General features: G+C 36.7%; 1 pseudogene; it reads left to right on the top strand.

Annotated features, from left to right (window-relative positions):
* Nucleotides 1-22,500, top strand: part of LOC115107174 (voltage-dependent T-type calcium channel subunit alpha-1G-like) — a 444,217-nt pseudogene that overhangs the window by 358,914 nt on the left and 62,803 nt on the right.

The raw sequence follows: 22,500 nt of genomic DNA, 5'->3' as shown, positions 1-22,500 counted from the left end.
GACACAGGTACCATACTCAACATAACCTGACACAGGTACCATTCACAACACAACCAGACACAGGTACTTCACAACACAACCAGACACAGGTACCATACTCAACACAACCTGACACAGGTACCATTCACAACACAACCTGACACAGGTACCATTCACAACACAACCAGACACAGGTACCATTCACAACACAACCAGACACAGGTACCATTCACAACACAACCAGACACAGGTACCATTCACAACACAACCTGACACAGGTACCATTCACAACACAACCAGACACAGGTACCATTCACAACACAACCTGACACAGGTACCATTCACAACACAACCAGACACAGGTACCATTCACAACACAACCTGACACAGGAACCATACTCAACACAACCAGACACAGGTACCATACTCAACACAACCAGACACAGGAACCATACTCAACATAACCTGACACAGGTACCATACTCAACACAACCAGACACAGGAACCATTCACAATACTTACAGAGATGTTGTATCTCCACTACTTTCTTTCTAAACTGCCCTCGTGGAAACCTTGTTTGTGACTGATGCTTGTGATGATAACACAACCTACTGTAGGTAGCATAGCGGTTAGGAGCGTTGGGTCAGTAACCGAAAGTTTTGAAACTCGAGCCGACTAAGTGACAAATCTGACAATGTGCCCTTGAGCAAGGCACTTAAACCTAATGGCTTCTGTAAGTCACTCTGGATGCGAGTGTCTGCTAAACGACGTAAATGTGTGATGTTCTCCCTCTCTCGCCAGGCTCTGATGTGTCTGTTCGTGCTGGCCTCTAAGGATGGTTGGGTTGATGTCATGTGTGATGTTCTCCCTCTCTCGCCAGGCTCTGATGTGTCTGTTCGTGCTGGCCTCTAAGGATGGTTGGGTTGATGTCATGTGTGATGTTCTCCCTCTCTCGCCAGGCTCTGATGTCTCTGTTCGTGCTGGCCTCTAAGGATGGTTGGGTTGATATCATGTGTGATGTTCTCCCTCTCTCGCCAGGCTCTGATGTCTCTGTTCGTGCTGGCCTCTAAGGATGGTTGGGTTGATATCATGTGTGATGTTCTCCCTCTCTCGCCAGGCTCTGATGTGTCTGTTCGTGCTGGCCTCTAAGGATGGTTGGGTTGATATCATGTATGATGTTCTCCCTCTCTCGCCAGGCTCTGATGTCTCTGTTCGTGCTGGCCTCTAAGGATGGTTGGGTTGATATCATGTGTGATGTTCTCCCTCTCTCGCCAGGCTCTGATGTCTCTGTTCGTGCTGGCCTCTAAGGATGGTTGGGTTGATATCATGTATGATGGATTAGATGCAGTGGGAGTCAACCAACAGGTATACAACACACACACACACACACGATGCAATTTATATACACAGGTTCATGGAAACCATCTAACTGATCCTTGCAGAAGGTAAGACATTCTTGAGATAAGAAAAGTGCTTCATTTTTCTTAAAGGGGCAATGTAGGAAAACATGTGATCTTCCATTTTCTATTTTATGATATTCCACACTAGGAGATCGAAATAACACTCTGAAATTGTGAAAGTAACTTTTTGTTTAAAAGCTGTTTGAAAAAAATGGCTGGAATTTCAGCCTGTTCATGTGGAATGAGCGTTTTGACCGACAGAATAATACACCAATGACCGTTCATCTGGGTAAGGGGTGGGCTCCTATCAGCCAATCAGGGCTGTGTATGTAAATATCTTCAAATTTCTTTCCTAACCCCCACACGATCAGACTTAGGCAAAGGAGGCCCATTTAAATTAATGATAAAACATTTTATTTTTGCAGGTGTTTTTATGAAATAAACACACATAGGGATTAATTAGACATCCGGTAATGACTGAAAAAGAATAAGTGCTACATTTGTCTTAAAGTTTTTTCCAACTGCTTACACAAGTTTTCATAATGTCTCCTTTTTTTCAAAACTCTACACACAATTCCCAAAACTGCACACACAAAATGCAAAATGCCTCACATCTCCTTCAACATGTAACACTGCATTCAAAATGCCATAAACACATGTCAGAATGAAGCATTTGCATCAAATGGCAAACACTGCTTTCATAATAGTACATTTTTGGATATACCATGTAAACACTGTTGTTCTAAATCTAAAGTTCTTTGGTCTTTCATATGCTTATATCTACATTTCAATACAATGTTCTACAGTGAAAGTAATGTGCTGAGAGGGGTAACAAGTATACTGTAAACACCAATGCAATGTAGAAACAGATAATATTTATTAGGCCAAACATTACTGTTGTGTACAGTAGCATACAACAAAACCATAAACATATGTAAACCAAAAGTATATTCTTTAGAATATAGTAAAGAACACAATTGTGTGTGTGGCGTCCCAAGGGGGCAGTCCAGGAATTGTTAGGGGGGCAGTCACCAGTGCTAAGCTACGCTTCATCTCTTCTCCGGCCTGAGTCTGGTCACGATACTTCGTCCACATCACAAGATAGGTTTTCTCTTGCCAAACATGGAGGGAAGCATCTCCTAGCATGGCGTATCCAACCCTGGACAGAGGCAACCTCTATGTCCCCACATACACCATATTTATAATTGCAGTCTCTTGTACATCTGTAAACAAGCATCCTCGTCCTCCATGATGTCTTTGCCTTTCCACTCTGTACAGAATTCAAACACAGTATGTGTTCAGCATAGGAACTGTAAACAATGTACAAAAAAATGTAGTACAGCATGATAACCAACCTTATTCATTCAATGCAGTGCAGTAAATGGATGGCTTAGAGTTACCAATGTTTATGCAATACTATGCAGTCATACATATTTTACAGTACATTACTGTAATGCTAAAATAGTCATTAGATAGTTGCATATCTGTTCTAATTTCTGAAGGTTCGAATTATGGACGCCACTGTAAATCGACTCAAATTGGTCAAACCGTGGTTGAACACATGATCAACACATTTTTCCCTAATCTCATTAGAGATGCCTCTCCTTCCTTCTCTTCTTTCCCCTCGTCCTCTTCCTCTCCCTCTTCCTCTCCCTCCTACTCCTCTTGCCCTCTGTCCATTGTTGGCATCCATCAAAACAGGTAATCTGACCTTTGACCTATTTATAGGCCTATACTACAGTAAAGCAGTGATTGGTTAGTGATCAGTTAAGGTATTAGTGTTTGCACATGTGAGGAGTGTGTGTGTGTGACCTGGTGAATAAGTGTAGCATTTTGATTGGTTGTGTTTTGGAAAAGGAAAGCAAGTCACTTCCTGTTCGATTTTTGTGTTTTAGGTTGAGAATTGTGTGTAGTATTTGGAAAAAAGTGTTTTATGCAATTGACAACTGAGTCAAAGGCTGAGAAATAGCTGATGGTTTTTCACATTTGGTGTGTAGTTTTGCACTTTGAGTGAGAAGTAAAAAAAATCGTGTGACATGAAAAGATTTTGTGTGTAAAGCAGTTTGAAAAGACTGTAACATCAGACAAAAACTCCACCCTCAAAACACGCCGTTGTTTGTTTCATTAATTCCTATGCTAATACACTGTAGCATCAAACCCACACTGACTTAACTCATCATGATCAAACCCAAGTCCCCTTTCTCCTTGTGCTCTCAAACATGTCAAATCAAATTAAATCAAATGTTATTTGTCACATACATGTTTAGCAGATGTTATTGCGGGTGTAGTGAAATGCTGCTCTAACAGTGCAGTTATATCTAACGGTAATATCCAACAATTTCACAACAATACACACAAACCTAAGTAAAGGAATGGGAATAAGAATATAAAAATATGGACGAGCAATGTCAGAGCGGCATAGACTAAGATACAGTAGAATATGTACAGAAAGACACACGCACACTGACACACTTCACAACTTTTTGGGGAGTAAAAATGGATTCCCATAACCCTTAACCCCACCCTTAACTCCAAACCCCAAACCCTAACCCCAGCCTTAACCCCAAAACCCTAACCCTAACTTAAGCCTAAAATAGGACATGAAAATAGTCCTGACTCTTTCTTTTCTATTCTGATGACTTGTCAGGACATTGTGGTCCTGATAACATGGGAAAACACACACACACACACACACACACACACACACACACACACACACACACACACACACACACACACTCTGTTCCCTAGCGATACAGTAGCTGCTGTAGAACAAAGGCTTGTTTGGCCAGAGGCAGAGAAGTCTTGATTTTTACGTCAGCATTTCTGTCTGTGCTTTAGGGACTTCTTATTGATCTTACTGACAGCTGCTTACTGTCCAACATTAAACAAACATCCAACACTCGTCTTGCTTCTTCCGCATGCCCTGTGCACTGGGTCTATTTATACATTTAGCTTTACTGATATACTGTTTAGTATTAAAAAAATTAACTGAATTATTCATGCAGGGATTTATGCATTCGTATCTATGATTTAAAGTGTTGACTGGAGCAGCAGGATAGGTAGGTGTGTGACGGTGTCCTGGCATCACACACACACACACACACACACACACACACACACACACACACACACACACACACACACACACACACACACACACACAGCGTTTTCAGTTAGAACGTCGCCACAGCGCTCGTTAACGTGTGTCTCCCCCTCCAGCCGCAGCTGAACCACAACCCCTGGATGCTCCTGTACTTCATCTCCTTCCTGCTCATCGTCAGCTTCTTCGTGCTCAACATGTTCGTGGGCGTGGTGGTGGAGAACTTCCACAAGTGTCGTCGCAGCCAGGAGGCCGAGGAGGCCAAGCGCAGGGAGGAGAAGAGACTGAAACGGATGGAGAAAAAGAGACGGAGTAAGGAGAAGGAGATGGCTGGTCGGTAGTCTTTCCACATCTTTTCTGAGTCCTGCTTGTTTTGGTTTGATTCGCTTTGATTTGACCAAAGCCAAGCGATTGAGAGGGAACGCGCTAAACCTGAAGTCGCTGCTATTTCTACTGTAGAAGTCCTTTTTCTTTCTATCTTCTCCCCGCTAGTTGTCCTCTCTCTGCCTGGTGGTCAGCGGTCACCCATTCTGGTCCCGGAGAGATCCTTTGGTTCCAGCCCACCAGTAACTGTAAAACTGGGATAAGTGTTAGTTCTGGGCTGGAACAAAAAGCCCACACACACCGAGTCTCTCTCCAGGATCGGAGTTGGTGCGCTGGTCTAGTAGAATAGACACCCCGCCCCCTTTTCCTGCCTGGCCTATCATAGAGAGCACACTTATGACCGCCCCCTTGGAGCATGCCCAGTGAGTACTGGTGGGCGGGACTTGCATGATGTGGCATTTCCACAGGTAGAGGGAGGGGGGTGGGGTGAGGGGAAGGTAACGCCCCCTTCTATATCCCAACTCCTTTCCTGCATATAGTTGTAGTACAGCCGGAGGGGTCGGTAGAACTACAAACCAAACTACGAAGTACCTAGATGCTGATCTAGGGTCTGATCTAATGGCTTCCTTCATATAGTAAGGGTTAGGGTTATACGATGGTCAGCAGATCCTAGATCTGTCCCCACCGTCCCTCCAGCTGTACAGGAACGGGTTACCAGATGCCCGATGTCGCCTCTCTCAATAGTAATTCCACTGCCTTCGAACCCCAGACAAGAGAAGAGTGGATATTTCAGAAGCCGTATTGGCCTTACAGATACTTTTGGTTTGATAAATCTAAGATCATCTTGATATTTTGTAATCAGATGTTGATGGTAGTTGACAGTGAGAATGCTTTCGTTCAACTCTTGAGAAATACAGATGGATATGGAGCTTCTCTTGGAGACGTGGTCACCAGTAACGCTCCCAGTCACTCACACAGAACGAACACACATTCAGTCACTCACTCCCTCTAACACACACATTCAGTCACTCACACAGAACGAACACACATTCAGTCACTCACTCCCTCTAACACACACATTCAGTCACTCACACAGAACGAACACACATTCAGTCACTCACTCCCTCTAACACACACATTCAGTCACTCACACAGAACGAACACACATTCAGTCACTCACTCCCTCTCACACACATTCAGTCACCATTAACGCTCCCAGTCACTCACACAGAACGAACACACATTCAGTCACTCACTCCCTCTAACACACATTCAGTCACTCACACAGAACGAACCCACATTCAGTCACTCACACCCTCTCACACACATTCAGTCACTCACACAGAACGAACACACATTCAGTCACTCACTCCCTCTAACACACATTCAGTCACTCACTCCCTCTCACACACATTCAGTCACTCACTCCCTCTCACACAAATTCAGTCACTCACACAGAACGAACACACATTCAGTCACTCACTCCCTCTCACACACATTCATTCACTCACTCCCTCTCACACACATTCAGTCACTCACACCCTCTCACACACATTCAGTCACTCACACCCTCTCACACACGTTCAGTCACCCAAACCCTCTCACACACATTCAGTCACTCACTCCCTCTCACACATATTCAGTCACTCACTCCCACTCACACACATTCAGTCATTCACTCCCTCTCACACACATTCAGTCACTCACTCCCTCTCACACACATTCAGTTACTCACTCCCTCTCACACACATTCAGTCACTCACTCCCTCTCACACACATGCAGTCACTCACTCCCTCTCGCACACATTCAGTCACTCACTCCCTCTCACACACATTCAGTCACTCACTCCCTCTCACACACATTCAGTCACTCACTCCCTCTAACACACACATTCAGTCACTCACTCCCTCTCCCTCACATTCAGTCACTCACTCCCTCTCACACACATTCAGTCACTCACTCCCTCTCACACACATTCAGTCACTCACTCCCTCTCACACACATTCAGTCACTCACTCCCTATCACACACATTCAGTCACTCACACAGAACGAACACACATTCAGTCACTCACTCCCTCTCACACACATTCAGTCACTCACTCCCTCTCACACACATTCAGTCACTCACACAGAACGAACACACATTCAGTCACTCACTCCCTCTCACACACATTCAGTCACTCACTCCCTCTCACACACATTCAGTCACTCACACAGAACGAACACACATTCAGTCACTCACTCCCTCTCACACACATTCAGTCACTCACACAGAACGAACACACATTCAGTCACTCACTCCCTCTCACACACATTCAGTCACTCACACAGAACGAACACACATTCAGTCACTCACTCCCTCTCACACACATTCAGTCACTCACACAGAACGAACACACATTCAGTCACTCACTCCCTCTCACACACATTCAGTCACTCACTCCCTCTCACACACATTCAGTCACTCACTCCCTCTCACACACATTCAGTCACTCACTCCCTCTCACACACATTCAGTCACTCACTCCCTCTAACACACACATTCATTCACTCACTCCCTCTCACACACATTCAGTCACTCACACCCTCTCACACACGTTCAGTCACTCAAACCCTCTCACACACATTCAGTCACTCACTCCCTCTCACACATATTCAGTCACTCACTCCCACTCACACACATTCAGTCATTCACTCCCTCTCACACACATTCAGTCACTCACTCCCTCTCACACACATTCAGTCACTCACTCCCTCTCACACACATTCAGTCACTCACTCCCTCTCACACACATTCAGTCACTCACTCCCTCTCACACACATGCAGTCACTCACTCCCTCTAACACACACATTCAGCCACTCACACCCTCTCACACACATTCAGTCACTCACTCCCTCTAACACACATTCAGTCACTCACACCCTCTCACGCACATTCAGTCACTCACACAGAACGAACACACATTCAGTCACTCACTCCCTCTAACACACATTCAGTCACTCACTCCCTCTCACACACATTCAGTCACTCACTCCCTCTAACACACACATTCAGTCACTCACTCCCTCTCACACACATTCAGTCACTCACACCCTCTCACACACATTCAGTCATTCACAGAGAACGAACACACATTCAGTCACTCACTCCCTCTAACACACATTCAGTCACTCACTCCCTCTCACACACATTCAGTTACTCACTCCCGCTAACACACACATTCAGTCACTCACTCCCTCTAACACACACATTCAGTCACTCACTCCCTCTCACACACATTCAGTCACTCACACCCTCTCACACACATTCAGTCACTCACTCCCTCTAACACACATTCAGTCACTCACACAGACCGAACACACACGGTCTGTCTCACTCCTCTTATGCTCAACCTCTCACACACTCCTGTGTCTGTACAGACATGTAATATAAGACCCTTCATATCCATTGGTTTCTTTCTCAGTTTCTTTTTCTTTACTTTATCTTTAGGTTTTTTATATTTAATCTTTAGGTTTTCTATAGTTTATAGTGTATCAATAGTTTATAGTGTATCTATAGTTTGTTTATAGTGTATCTATAGTGTGTTTATAGGGTATCTGTAGTGTGTATATATAGTGTGTTTATAGTGTATCTATAGTTTGTTTATAGTGTATCTATAGTGTGTATATATAGTGTGTTTATAGGGTATCTATAGTGTGTTTATAGTGTATCTATAGTTTGTTTATAGGGTATCTGTAGTGTGTTTATAGGGTATCTGTAGTGTGTTTATAGGGTATCTATAGTGTGTATCTATAGTGTGTTTATAGTGTATATATAGTGTGTTTATAGTGTATCTATAGTGTGTTTATAGGGTATCTATAGTGTGTATGTATAGTATGTTTATAGGGTATCTATAGTGTGTTTATAGGGTATATATAGTGTGTTTATAGGGTATCTATAGTGTGTTTATAGGGTATCTATAGTGTGTTTATAGGGTATCTATAGTGTGTTTATAGTGTATCTATAGTGTGTTTATAGGGTATCTATAGTGTGTTTATAGCGTATCTATAGTGTGTTTATAGGGTATCTATAGTTTATAGTGTATCTATAGTGTGTATCTATAGTTTATAGTGTATCTATAGTGTGTATATATAGTGTGTTTATAGTGTATCTATAGTGTGTTTATAGGGTATCTATAGTTTATAGTGTATCTATAGTGTGTTTATAGTGTATCTATAGTGTGTATATAGTGTATCTATAGTGTGTATCTATAGTTTATAGTGTATCTATAGTGTGTATCTATAGTGTGTTTATAGTGTATCTATAGTGTGTTTATAGTGTATCTATAGTGTGTTTATAGTGTATCTATAGTGTGTTTATAGTGTATCTATAGTGTGTATCTATAGTTTATAGTGTATCTATAGTGTGTATCTATAGTGTGTTTATAGTGTATCTATAGTGTGTTTATAGGGTATATATAGTGTGTTTATAGGGTATCTATAGTATGTTTATAGGGTATATATAGTTTATAGTGTATCTATAGTGTGTTTATAGTGTATATATAGTGTGTTTATAGGGTATCTATAGTGTGTTTATAGGGTATCTATAGTTTGTTTATAGTGTGTTTATAGGGTATCTATAGTGTGTTTATAGTGTGTTTATAGGGTATATATAGTGTGTTTATAGGGTATCTATAGTGTGTTTATAGGGTATCTATAGTGTGTTTATAGGGTATCTATAGTGTGTTTATAGGGTATCTATAGTGTGTTTATAGGGTATCTATAGTGTGTTTATAGTGTGTTTATAGGGTATCTATAGTGTGTTTATAGGGTATCTATAGTGTGTTTATAGGGTATCTATAGTGTGTTTATAGGGTATCTATAGTGTGTTTATAGTGTGTTTATAGGGTATCTATAGTGTGTTTATAGGGTATCTGTAGTGTGTTTATAGTGTATCTATAGTGTGTTTATAGGGTATATATAGTGTTTTTATAGGGTATCTGTAGTGTGTTTATAGTGTATCTATAGTGTGTTTATAGGGTATCTATAATGTGTTTATAGGGTATATATAGTGTGTTTATAGGGTATCTATAGTGTGTTTATAGTGTATATATAGTGTGTTTATAGGGTATCTATTGTGTGTTTATAGGGTATCTATAGTGTGTTTATAGGGTATCTATAGTGTGTTTATAGGGTATCTATAGTGTGTTTATAGGGTATCTATAGTGTGTTTATAGTGTGTTTATAGGGTATATATAGTGTGTTTATAGGGTATATATAGTGTGTTTATAGGGTATCTATAGTGTGTTTATAGGGTATCTATAGTGTGTTTATAGGGTATCTATAGTTTGTTTATAGGATATGTATAGTTTATAGTGTATATATAGTGTGTTTATAGTGTGTTTATAGTGTATCTATAGTGTGTTTATAGGGTATATATAGTGTGTATGTATAGTATGTTTATAGGGTATCTATAGTGTGTTTATAGGGTATCTATAGTGTGTTTATAGTGTGTTTATAGGGTATATATAGTTTGTTTATAGTGTATCTATAGTGTGTTTATAGGGTATATATAGTGGGTATGTATAGTATGTTTATAGGGTATCTATAGTGTGTTTATAGGGTATCTATAGTGTGTTTATAGTGTGTTTATAGTGTATCTATAGTGTGTTTATAGTGTATCTATAGTGTGTTTATAGTGTGTTTATAGTGTGTTTATAGGGTATATATAGTGTGTTTATAGTGTATCTATAATGTGTATCTATAGTTTATAGTGTATCTATAGTGTGTATATAGGGTATCTATAGTGTGTTTATAGGGTATCTATAGTTTATAGTGTATCTATAGTGTGTTTATAGTGTATCTATAGTGTGTTTATAGTGTATCTATAGTGTGTTTATAGTGTATCTATAGTGTGTTTATAGTGTATCTATAGTGTGTATATAGTGTATCTATAGTGTGTATCTATAGTTTATAGTGTATCTATAGTGTGTATCTATAGTGTGTTTATAGTGTATATATAGTGTGTTTATAGTGTATCTATAGTGTGTATCTATAGTGTGTTTATAGTGTATCTATAGTGTGTTTATAGGGTATATATAGTGTGTTTATAGGGTATCTATAGTATGTTTATAGGGTATATATAGTTTATAGTGTATCTATAGTGTGTTTATAGTGTATATATAGTGTGTTTATAGGGTATCTATAGTGTGTTTATAGGGTATCTATAGTGTGTTTATAGTGTGTTTATAGGGTATATATAGTGTGTTTATAGGGTATATATAGTGTGTTTATAGGGTATATATAGTGTGTTTATAGGGTATATATAGTGTGTTTATAGTGTATCTATAGTGTGTTTATAGGGTATCTATAGTGTGTTTATAGGGTATCTATAGTGTGTTTATAGGGTATCTATAGTGTGTTTATAGGGTATCTATAGTGTGTTTATAGTGTGTTTATAGTGTATCTATAGTGTGTTTATAGTGTATCTATAGTTTATAGTGTATCTATAGTGTGTATCTATAGTTTATAGTGTATCTATAGTGTGTATATAGTGTGTTTATAGTGTATCTATAGTGTGTTTATAGTGTATCTATAGTTTATAGTGTATCTATAGTGTGTATCTATAGTTTATAGTGTATCTATAGTGTGTATCTATAGTGTGTTTATAGTGTATCTATAGTGTGTTTATAGTGTATCTATAGTGTGTTTATAGGGTATATATAGTGTGTTTATAGGGTATCTATAGTATGTTTATAGGGTATATATAGTTTATAGTGTATCTATAGTGTGTTTATAGTGTATATATAGTGTGTTTATAGGGTATCTATAGTGTGTTTATAGGGTATCTATAGTGTGTTTATAGGGTATCTATAGTTTGTTTATAGTGTGTTTATAGGGTATCTATAGTGTGTTTATAGTGTGTTTATAGGGTATCTATAGTGTGTTTATAGGGTATCTATAGTGTGTTTATAGTGTGTTTATAGGGTATCTATAGTGTGTTTATAGGGTATCTATAGTGTGTTTATAGGGTATCTATAGTGTGTTTATAGTGTGTTTATAGGGTATCTATAGTGTGTTTATAGGGTATCTATAGTGTGTTTATAGTGTGTTTATAGGGTATATATAGTGTGTTTATAGGGTATCTATAGTGTGTTTATAGTGTGTTTATAGGGTATATATAGTGTGTTTATAGCGTATCTATAGTGTGTTTATAGGGTATCTATAGTGTGTTTATAGGGTATCTATAGTGTGTTTATAGGGTATCTATAATGTGTTTATAGGGTATCTATAGTGTGTTTATAGGGTATATATAGTGTGTTTATAGGGTATCTATAGTGTGTTTATAGTGTATATATAGTGTGTTTATAGGGTATCTATAGTGTGTTTATAGTGTATATATAGTGTGTTTATAGTGTATCTATAGTGTGTTTATAGGGTATCTATAGTGTGTATGTATAGTATGTTTATAGGGTATCTATAGTGTGTTTATAGGGTATATATAGTGTGTTTATAGGGTATCTATAGTGTGTTTATAGGGTATCTATAGTGTGTTTATAGGGTATCTATAGTGTGTTTATAGTGTATCTATAGTGTGTTTATAGTGTATCTATAGTGTGTTTATAGGGTATCTATAGTGTGTTTATAGCGTATCTATAGTGTGTTTATAGGGTATCTATAGTTTATAGTGTATCTATAGTGTGTATCTATAGTTTATAGTGTATCTATAGTGTGTTTATAGTGTATCTATAGTGTGTTTATAGTGTATCTATAGTGTGTTTATAGTGTATCTATAGTGTGTATATAGTGTATCTATAGTGTGTATCTATAGTTTATAGTGTATCTATAGTGTGTATCTATAGTGTGTTCATAGTGTATATATAGTGTGTTTATAGTGTATCTATAGTGTGTATCTATAGTGTGTTTATAGTGTATCTATAGTGTGTTTATAGGGTATATATAGTGTGTTTATAGGGTATCTATAGTATGTTTATAGGGTATATATAGTTTATAGTGTATCTATAGTGTGTTTATAGTGTATATATAGTGTGTTTATAGGGTATCTATAGTGTGTTTATAGTGTGTTTATAGGGTATATATAGTGTGTTTATAGGGTATATATAGTGTATCTATAGTGTGTTTATAGGGTATCTATTGTTTGTTTATAGTGTGTTTATAGGGTATATATAGTGTGTTTATAGTGTGTTTATAGGGTATATATAGTGTGTTTATAGGGTATCTATAGTTTGTTTATAGGATATGTATAGTTTATAGTGTATCTATAGTGTGTTTATAGTGTATATATAGTGTGTTTATAGGGTATCTATAGTGTGTTTATAGGGTATCTGTAGTGTGTTTATAGTGTATCTATAGTGTGTTTATAGGGTATATATAGTGTGTTTATAGGGTATCTATAGTGTGTTTATAGTGTATATATAGTGTGTTTATAGGGTATCTATAGTGTGTTTATAGGGTATCTATAGTGTGTTTATAGGGTATCTATAGTGTGTTTATAGGGTATCTATAGTGTGTTTATAGTGTGTTTATAGTGTATCTATAGTGTGTTTATAGTGTATCTATAGTTTATAGTGTATCTATAGTGTGTATCTATAGTTTATAGTGTATCTATAGTGTGTATATAGTGTGTTTATAGTGTATCTATAGTGTGTTTATAGTGTATCTATAGTTTATAGTGTATCTATAGTGTGTATCTATAGTTTATAGTGTATCTATAGTGTGTATCTATAGTGTGTTTATAGTGTATCTATAGTGTGTTTATAGTGTATCTATAGTGTGTTTATAGGGTATATATAGTGTGTTTATAGGGTATCTATAGTATGTTTATAGGGTATATATAGTTTATAGTGTATCTATAGTGTGTTTATAGTGTATATATAGTGTGTTTATAGGGTATCTATAGTGTGTTTATAGGGTATCTATAGTGTGTTTATAGGGTATCTATAGTTTGTTTATAGTGTGTTTATAGGGTATCTATAGTGTGTTTATAGTGTGTTTATAGGGTATCTATAGTGTGTTTATAGGGTATCTATAGTGTGTTTATAGGGTATCTATAGTGTGTTTATAGGGTATCTATAGTGTGTTTATAGGGTATCTATAGTGTGTTTATAGGGTATCTATAGTGTGTTTATAGTGTGTTTATAGGGTATCTATAGTGTGTTTATAGGGTATCTATAGTGTGTTTATAGTGTGTTTATAGTGTATCTATATATATAGTGTGTTTATAGGGTATCTATAGTGTGTTTATAGTGTGTTTATAGGGTATATATAGTGTGTTTATAGCGTATCTATAGTGTGTTTATAGGGTATCTATAGTGTGTTTATAGGGTATCTATAGTGTGTTTATAGGGTATCTGTAGTGTGTTTATAGTGTATCTATAGTGTGTTTATAGGGTATATATAGTGTTTTTATAGGGTATCTGTAGTGTGTTTATAGTGTATCTATAGTGTGTTTATAGGGTATCTATAATGTGTTTATAGGGTATCTATAGTGTGTTTATAGGGTATATATAGTGTGTTTATAGGGTATCTATAGTGTGTTTATAGTGTATATATAGTGTGTTTATAGGGTATCTATAGTGTGTTTATAGTGTATATATAGTGTGTTTATAGTGTATCTATAGTGTGTTTATAGGGTATCTATAGTGTGTATGTATAGTATGTTTATAGGGTATCTATAGTGTGTTTATAGGGTATATATAGTGTGTTTATAGGGTATCTATAGTGTGTTTATAGGGTATCTATAGTGTGTTTATAGGGTATCTATAGTGTGTTTATAGTGTATCTATAGTGTGTTTATAGTGTATCTATAGTGTGTTTATAGGGTATCTATAGTGTGTTTATAGCGTATCTATAGTGTGTTTATAGGGTATCTATAGTTTATAGTGTATCTATAGTGTGTATCTATAGTTTATAGTGTATCTATAGTGTGTATATATAGTGTGTTTATAGTGTATCTATAGTGTGTTTATAGGGTATCTATAGTTTATAGTGTATCTATAGTGTGTTTATAGTGTATCTATAGTGTGTATATAGTGTATCTATAGTGTGTATCTATAGTTTATAGTGTATCTATAGTGTGTATCTATAGTGTGTTTATAGTGTATATATAGTGTGTTTATAGTGTATCTATAGTGTGTATCTATAGTGTGTTTATAGTGTATCTATAGTGTGTTTATAGGGTATATATAGTGTGTTTATAGGGTATCTATAGTATGTTTATAGGGTATATATAGTTTATAGTGTATCTATAGTGTGTTTATAGGGTACCTATAGTGTGTTTATAGGGTATCTATAGTGTGTTTATAGGGTATCTATAGTGTGTTTATAGGGTATCTATAGTGTGTTTATAGTGTATATATAGTGTATTTATAGGGTATCTATAGTGTGTTTATAGGGTATCTATAGTGTGTTTATAGGGTATCTATAGTTTGTTTATAGTGTGTTTATAGGGTATATATAGTGTGTTTATAGTGTGTTTATAGGGTATATATAGTGTGTTTATAGGGTATATATATTGTGTTTATAGTGTATCTATAGTGTGTTTATAGTGTGTTTATAGGGTATATATAGTGTGTTTATAGGGTATATATAGTGTGTTTATAGTGTATCTATAGTGTGTTTATAGTGTGTTTATAGGGTATCTGTAGTGTGTTTATAGTGTATCTATAGTGTGTTTATAGGGTATCTATAATGTGTTTATATGGTATATATAGTGTGTTTATAGTGTATCTATAGTGTGTTTATAGTGTATCTATAGTGTGTTTATAGGGTATCTATAGTTTGTTTATAGGATATGTATAGTTTATAGTGTATCTATAGTGTGTTTATAGTGTATATATAGTGTGTTTATAGGGTATCTATAGTGTGTTTATAGGGTATCTGTAGTGTGTTTATAGTGTATCTATAGTGTGTTTATAGGGTATATATAGTGTTTTTATAGGGTATCTGTAGTGTGTTTATAGTGTATCTATAGTGTGTTTATAGGGTATCTATAATGTGTTTATAGGGTATATATAGTGTGTTTATAGGGTATCTATAGTGTGTTTATAGTGTATATATAGTGTGTTTATAGGGTATCTATAGTGTGTTTATAGGGTATCTATAGTGTGTTTATAGGGTATCTATAGTGTGTTTATAGGGTATCTATAGTGTGTTTATAGTGTGTTTATAGGGTATATATAGTGTGTTTATAGGGTATCTATAGTGTGTTTATAGGATATGTATAGTTTATAGTGTATCTATAGTGTGTTTATATAGTATGTTTATAGTGTATCTATAGTGTGTATCTATAGTGTGTTTATAGGGTATCTATAGTGTGTTTATAGGGTATATATAGTGTGTATGTATAGTATGTTTATAGGGTATCTATAGTGTGTTTATAGGGTATCTATAGTGTGTTTATAGTGTATCTATAGTGTGTTTATAGAGTATCTATAGTGTGTTTATAGGGTATCTATAGTGTGTTTATAGTGTATCTATAGTGTGTTTATAGTGTATCTATAGTGTGTATATAGTGTATCTATAGTGTGTATCTATAGTTTATAGTGTATCTATAGTGTGTATCTATAGTGTGTTTATAGTGTATATATAGTGTGTTTATAGTGTATCTATAGTGTGTATCTATAGTGTGTTTATAGTGTATCTATAGTGTGTTTATAGGGTATATATTGTGTGTTTATAGGGTATCTATAGTATGTTTATAGGGTATATATAGTTTATAGTGTATCTATAGTGTGTTTATAGTGTATATATAGTGTGTTTATAGTATCTATAGTGTGTTTATAGGGTATCTATAGTGTGTTTATAGGGTATCTATAGTGTGTTTATAGGGTATCTATAGTGTGTTTATAGGGTATCTATAGTGTGTTTATAGTGTGTTTATAGTGTATCTATAGTGTGTATCTATAGTGTGTTTATAGTGTATCTATAGTGTGTTTATAGGGTATATATTGTGTGTTTATAGGGTATCTATAGTATGTTTATAGGGTATATATAGTTTATAGTGTATCTATAGTGTGTTTATAGTGTATATATAGTGTGTTTATAGGGTATCTATAGTGTGTTTATAGGGTATCTATAGTGTGTTTATAGGGTATCTATAGTGTGTTTATAGGGTATCTATAGTGTGTTTATAGGGTATCTATAGTGTGTTTATAGTGTGTTTATAGTGTATCTATAGTGTGTTTATAGTGTATCTATAGTTTATAGTGTATCTATAGTGTGTATCTATAGTTTATAGTGTATCTATAGTGTGTATCTATAGTGTGTTTATAGTGTATCTATAGTGTGTTTATAGTGTATCTATAGTGTGTTTATAGTGTGTTTATAGGGTATATATAGTGTGTTTATAGGGTATATATAGTGTGTTTATAGTGTATCTATAGTGTGTTTATAGGGTATCTATAGTTTGTTTATAGGATATGTATAGTTTATAGTGTATCTATAGTGTGTTTATAGTGTATATATAGTGTGTTTATAGGGTATCTATAGTGTGTTTATAGGGTATCTGTAGTGTGTTTATAGTGTATCTATATTGTGTTTATAGGGTATATATAGTGTTTTTATAGGGTATCTGTAGTGTGTTTATAGTGTATCTATAGTGTGTTTATAGGGTATCTATAATGTGTTTATAGGGTATATATAGTGTGTTTATAGGGTATCTATAGTGTGTTTATAGTGTATCTATAGTGTGTTTATAGGGTATCTATAGTTTGTTTATAGGATATGTATAGTTTATAGTGTATCTATAGTGTGTTTATAGTGTATATATAGTGTGTTTATAGGGTATCTATAGTGTGTTTATAGGGTATCTGTAGTGTGTTTATAGTGTATCTATATTGTGTTTATAGGGTATATATAGTGTTTTATAGGGTATCTGTAGTGTGTTTATAGTGTATCTATAGTGTGTTTATAGGGTATCTATAATGTGTTTATAGGGTATATATAGTGTGTTTATAGGGTATCTATAGTGTGTTTATAGTGTATATATAGTGTGTTTATAGGGTATCTATAGTGTGTTTATAGGGTATCTATAGTGTGTTTATAGGGTATCTATAGTGTGTTTATAGGGTATCTATAGTGTGTTTATAGTGTGTTTATAGGGTATATATAGTGTGTTTATAGGGTATATATAGTGTGTTTATAGGGTATCTATAGTGTGTTTATAGGATATGTATAGTTTATAGTGTATCTATAGTGTGTTTATATAGTATGTTTATAGTGTATCTATAGTGTGTATCTATAGTGTGTTTATAGGGTATCTATAGTGTGTTTATAGGGTATATATAGTGTGTATGTATAGTATGTTTATAGGGTATCTATAGTGTGTTTATAGGGTATCTATAGTGTGTTTATAGTGTGTTTATAGTGTATCTATAGTGTGTTTATAGGGTATCTATAGTGTGTTTATAGGGTATCTATAGTGTGTTTATAGGGTATCTATAGTGTGTTTATAGGGTATCTATAGTGTGTTTATAGTGTATCTATAGTGTGTATCTATAGTTTGTTTATAGGGTATAGTGTGTATGTATAGTGTGTTTATAGGGTATCTATAGTGTGTTTATAGGGTATCTATAGTGTGTTTATAGTGTATCTATAGTGTGTTTATAGAGTATCTATAGTGTGTTTATAGGGTATCTATAGTGTGTTTATAGGGTATCTATAGTGTGTTTATAGGGTATCTATAGTGTGTTTATAGGGTATCTATAGTGTGTTTATAGGGTATCTATAGGGTGTTTATAGGGTATCTATAGTGTGTTTATAGGGTATCTATAGTGTGTTTATAGGGTATATATAGTGTGTTTATAGGGTATATATAGTGTGTTTATAGTGTATATATAGTGTGTTTATAGGGTATCTATAGTGTGTTTATAGTGTATCTATAGTGTGTTTATAGTGTATCTATAGTGTGTTTATAGTGTATCTATAGTGTGTATATAGTGTATCTATAGTGTGTATCTATAGTTTATAGTGTATCTATAGTGTGTATCTATAGTGTGTTTATAGTGTATATATAGTGTGTTTATAGTGTATCTATAGTGTGCTTATAGGATATATATAGTGTGTTTATAGTGTATCTATAGTGTGTATCTATAGTTTGTTTATAGGGTATAGTGTGTATGTATAGTGTGTTTATAGGGTATCTATAGTGTGTTTATAGGGTATCTATAGTGTGTTTATAGGGTATCTATAGTGTGTTTATAGTGTATCTATAGTGTGTTTATAGGGTATATATAGTGTGTTTATAGGGTATCTATAATGTGTTTATAGGGTATCTATAGTGTGTTTATAGGGTATATATAGTGTGTTTATAGGGTATCTATCGTGTGTTTATAGGGTATCTATAGTGTGTTTATAGGGTATCTATCGTGTGTTTATAGGGTATCTATAGTGTGTTTATAGTGTATCTATAGTGTGTTTATAGGGTATCTATAGTGTGTTTATAGGGTATATATAGTGTGTTTATAGTGTATCTATAGTGTGTTTATAGGGTATCTATAGTGTGTTTATAGGGTATCTATAGTGTGTTTATAGGGTATCTATAGTGTGTTTATAGTGTATCTATAGTTTGTTTATAGGGTATATATAGTGTGTATGTATAGTGTGTTTATAGGGTATCTATAGTGTGTTTATAGGGTATCTATAGTGTGTTTATAGGGTATCTATTGTGTGTTTATAGTGTGTTTATAGGGTATCTATAGTTTGTTTATAGGGTATCTATAGTGTGTTTATAGAGTATCTATAGTGTGTTTATAGGGTATCTATAGTGTGTTTATAGGGTATCTATCGTGTGTTTATAGGGTATCTATAGTGTGTTTATAGGGTATCTATAGTGTGTTTATAGGGTATCTATAGTGTGTTTATAGGGTATCTATAGTGTGTTTATAGTGTATCTATAGTGTGTTTATAGGGTATCTATAGTGTGTTTATAGGGTATATATAGTGTGTTTATAGTGTATCTATAATGTGTATCTATAGTTTGTTTATAGGGTATCTATAGTGTGTTTATAGTGTATCTATAGTGTGTTTATAGGGTATATATAGTGTGTTTATAGGGTATCTATAGTGTGTTTATAGTGTATCTATAGTGTGTTTATAGGGTATCTATAGTGTGTTTATAGGGTATAAATAGTGTGTATCTATAGTGTGTTTATAGGGTATCTATAGTTTGTTTATAGGGTATCTATAGTGTGTTTATAGGGTATCTATAGTTTGTTTATAGGGTATCTATAGTTTGAGAGTTTTACTCACTGCTTGAATATCGGGACTGTTTTTGTTTTATTAAATCTGTCACGTCAAGCTTGTTATTTTTCTGTTGCTTGGAAACCTTTTCTTCACAGTTGTAACAACATGTTGACAGAGTGAGAGCATGTCTGAGTTAACGTATGTACAGTTAAGGTATAGCCCTTATGAATGGGAAGGTTTCAGAATCTATAGCTATCTTTTATGGTTGACACAAGGGTTTTGGATGAGTTGTTTTCCTCGTGTAGAGGTTGCTTGACTTTTCTGAAAGAGTTTAACTACACCAGAGTGGCTCTTTTTGTATTTCAATGATTTGTGACACAGATCTTTTGAATTTGGGATTTGAAAATAGGCGATCGACTGTTTACAAAATCTCCAACTGAGTCCTTGAAATCTGAATCCTTTATCAAGTGTCTCAAGGAGCTCACACTGGACTCAGAATAAGTTGAAAAGACTTAAGTATGTACTCGACCCAGCGCTATCATATTCATCTATTATACCGTGCCCGTCTCCCACTCGTCCCCCTGATTCTTTCTCATCCAATCCAGTGGGTTGTCTACCCACGCTCAGACTCTACCACAGCCTCTAGGTTGTCTACCCACGCTCAGACTCTACCACAGCCTCTAGGTTGTCTACCCACACTCAGACTCTACCACAGCCTCTAGGTTGTCTATCCACGCTTAGACTCTACCACAGCTTCTAGGTTGTCTACCCACACTCAGACTCTACCACAGCCTCTAGGTTGTCTACCCACACTCAGCCTCTACCACAGCCTCTAGGTTGTCTACCCACACTCAGACTCTACCACAGCCTCTAGGTTGTCTATCCACGCTCAGACACTACCACAGCCTCTAGGTTGTCTATTCACGCTCAGACTCTAACACAGCCTCTAGGTTGTCTACCCACGCTCAGACTCTACCACAGCCTCTAGGTTGTCTACCCACGCTCAGACTCTACCACAGCCTCTAGGTTGTCTACCCACACTCAGACTCTACCACAGCCTCTAGGTTGTCTACCCACACGCAGACTCTACCACAGCCTCTAGGTTGTCTACCCACGCTCAGACTCTACCACAGCCTCTAGGTTGTCTACCCACGCTCAGACTCTACCACAGCCTCTAGGTTGTCTACCCACGCTCAGACTCTACCACCGCCTCTAGGTTGTCTACCCACGCTCAGACTCTACCACAGTCTCTACGTTGTCTGCCCACGCTCAGACTCTACCACAGCCTCTAGGTTGTCTACCCATACTCAGACTCTACCACAGCCTCTAGGTTGTCTACCCACGCTCAGACTCTACCACCGCCTCTAGGTTGTCTACCCACACTCAGACTCTACCACAGACTCTAGGTTGTCTACCCACGCTCAGACTCTACCACCTCCTCTAGGTTGTCTACCCACGCTCAGACTCTACCACAGCCTCTAGGTTGTCTACCCACACTCAGACTCTACCACAGCCTCTAGGGTGTCTACCCACACTCAGACTCTACCACAGCCTCTAGGTTGTCTACCCACGCTCAGACTCTACCACAGCTTCTAGGTTGTCTACCCACACTCAGACTCTACCACAGCCTCTAGGTTGTCTACCCACACTCAGCCTCTACCACAGCCTCTAGGTTGTCTACCCACACTCACTCTACCACAGCCTCTAGGTTGTCTACCCACGCTCAGACTCTACCACAGCCTCTAGGTTGTCTACCCACGCTCAGACTCTACCACAGCCTCTAGGTTGTCTACCCACGCTCAGACTCTACCACAGCCTCTAGGTTGTCTATCCACGCTCAGACTCTAACACAGCCTCTAGGTTGTCTACCCACGCTCAGACTCTACCACAGCCTCTAGGTTGTCTACCCACACTCAGACTCTACCACAGCCTCTAGGTTGTCTACCCACGCTTAGACTCTACCACAGCCTCCATGCTAATGCAGGGGGAAGAGAGTGTGTGTCACAAGCACCAGATGGTAGCAGAGCAGACTGTCAAAACATACAGGATCAACCCTCTGCCTCTCCTTATCTCTTTCTCTCCCTCTTTGCTTCTCTCTCTCTCTCTCTCTCTCTCTCCCTCTCCTTATCCCTTTCTCTCCCTCTTTGCTTCACTCTCTCTCTCTCTCTCCTTTTCCATTTCTCTCTTTATCTCACTCTCTCTCCCTCTCAATTTCCCTCTCTTTAATTCTATCTCTCTCTCCCTTCCCATCTTCCTCTCGCTCCATCTGTTTCCCTCTCTCTCTTTATCTCTCTCTCTCTCTTGTCTCTCTCTCTCTCTCTCTCTCCCCCTCTCTCTCTCTCCCTCACCTTTTCCATTTCTCTCATTATCTCACTCTCTCTCCCTCTCAATTTCCCTCTCTTTAATTCTATCTCTCTCTCCCTTCCCATCTCCCTCTCGCTCCATCTGTTTCCCTCTATCTTTATCTCTCTCTCTCTCTCATTTCCCTCTCTCTTTATCTACCCCCTT

The sequence above is a fragment of the Oncorhynchus nerka genome, linkage group LG23 (assembly GCF_034236695.1).
Source record: "Oncorhynchus nerka isolate Pitt River linkage group LG23, Oner_Uvic_2.0, whole genome shotgun sequence".
In the NCBI taxonomy this organism is placed as follows: Eukaryota; Metazoa; Chordata; class Actinopteri; order Salmoniformes; family Salmonidae; genus Oncorhynchus; species Oncorhynchus nerka.
This window is presented reverse-complemented; position numbering and strand designations above follow the sequence as displayed.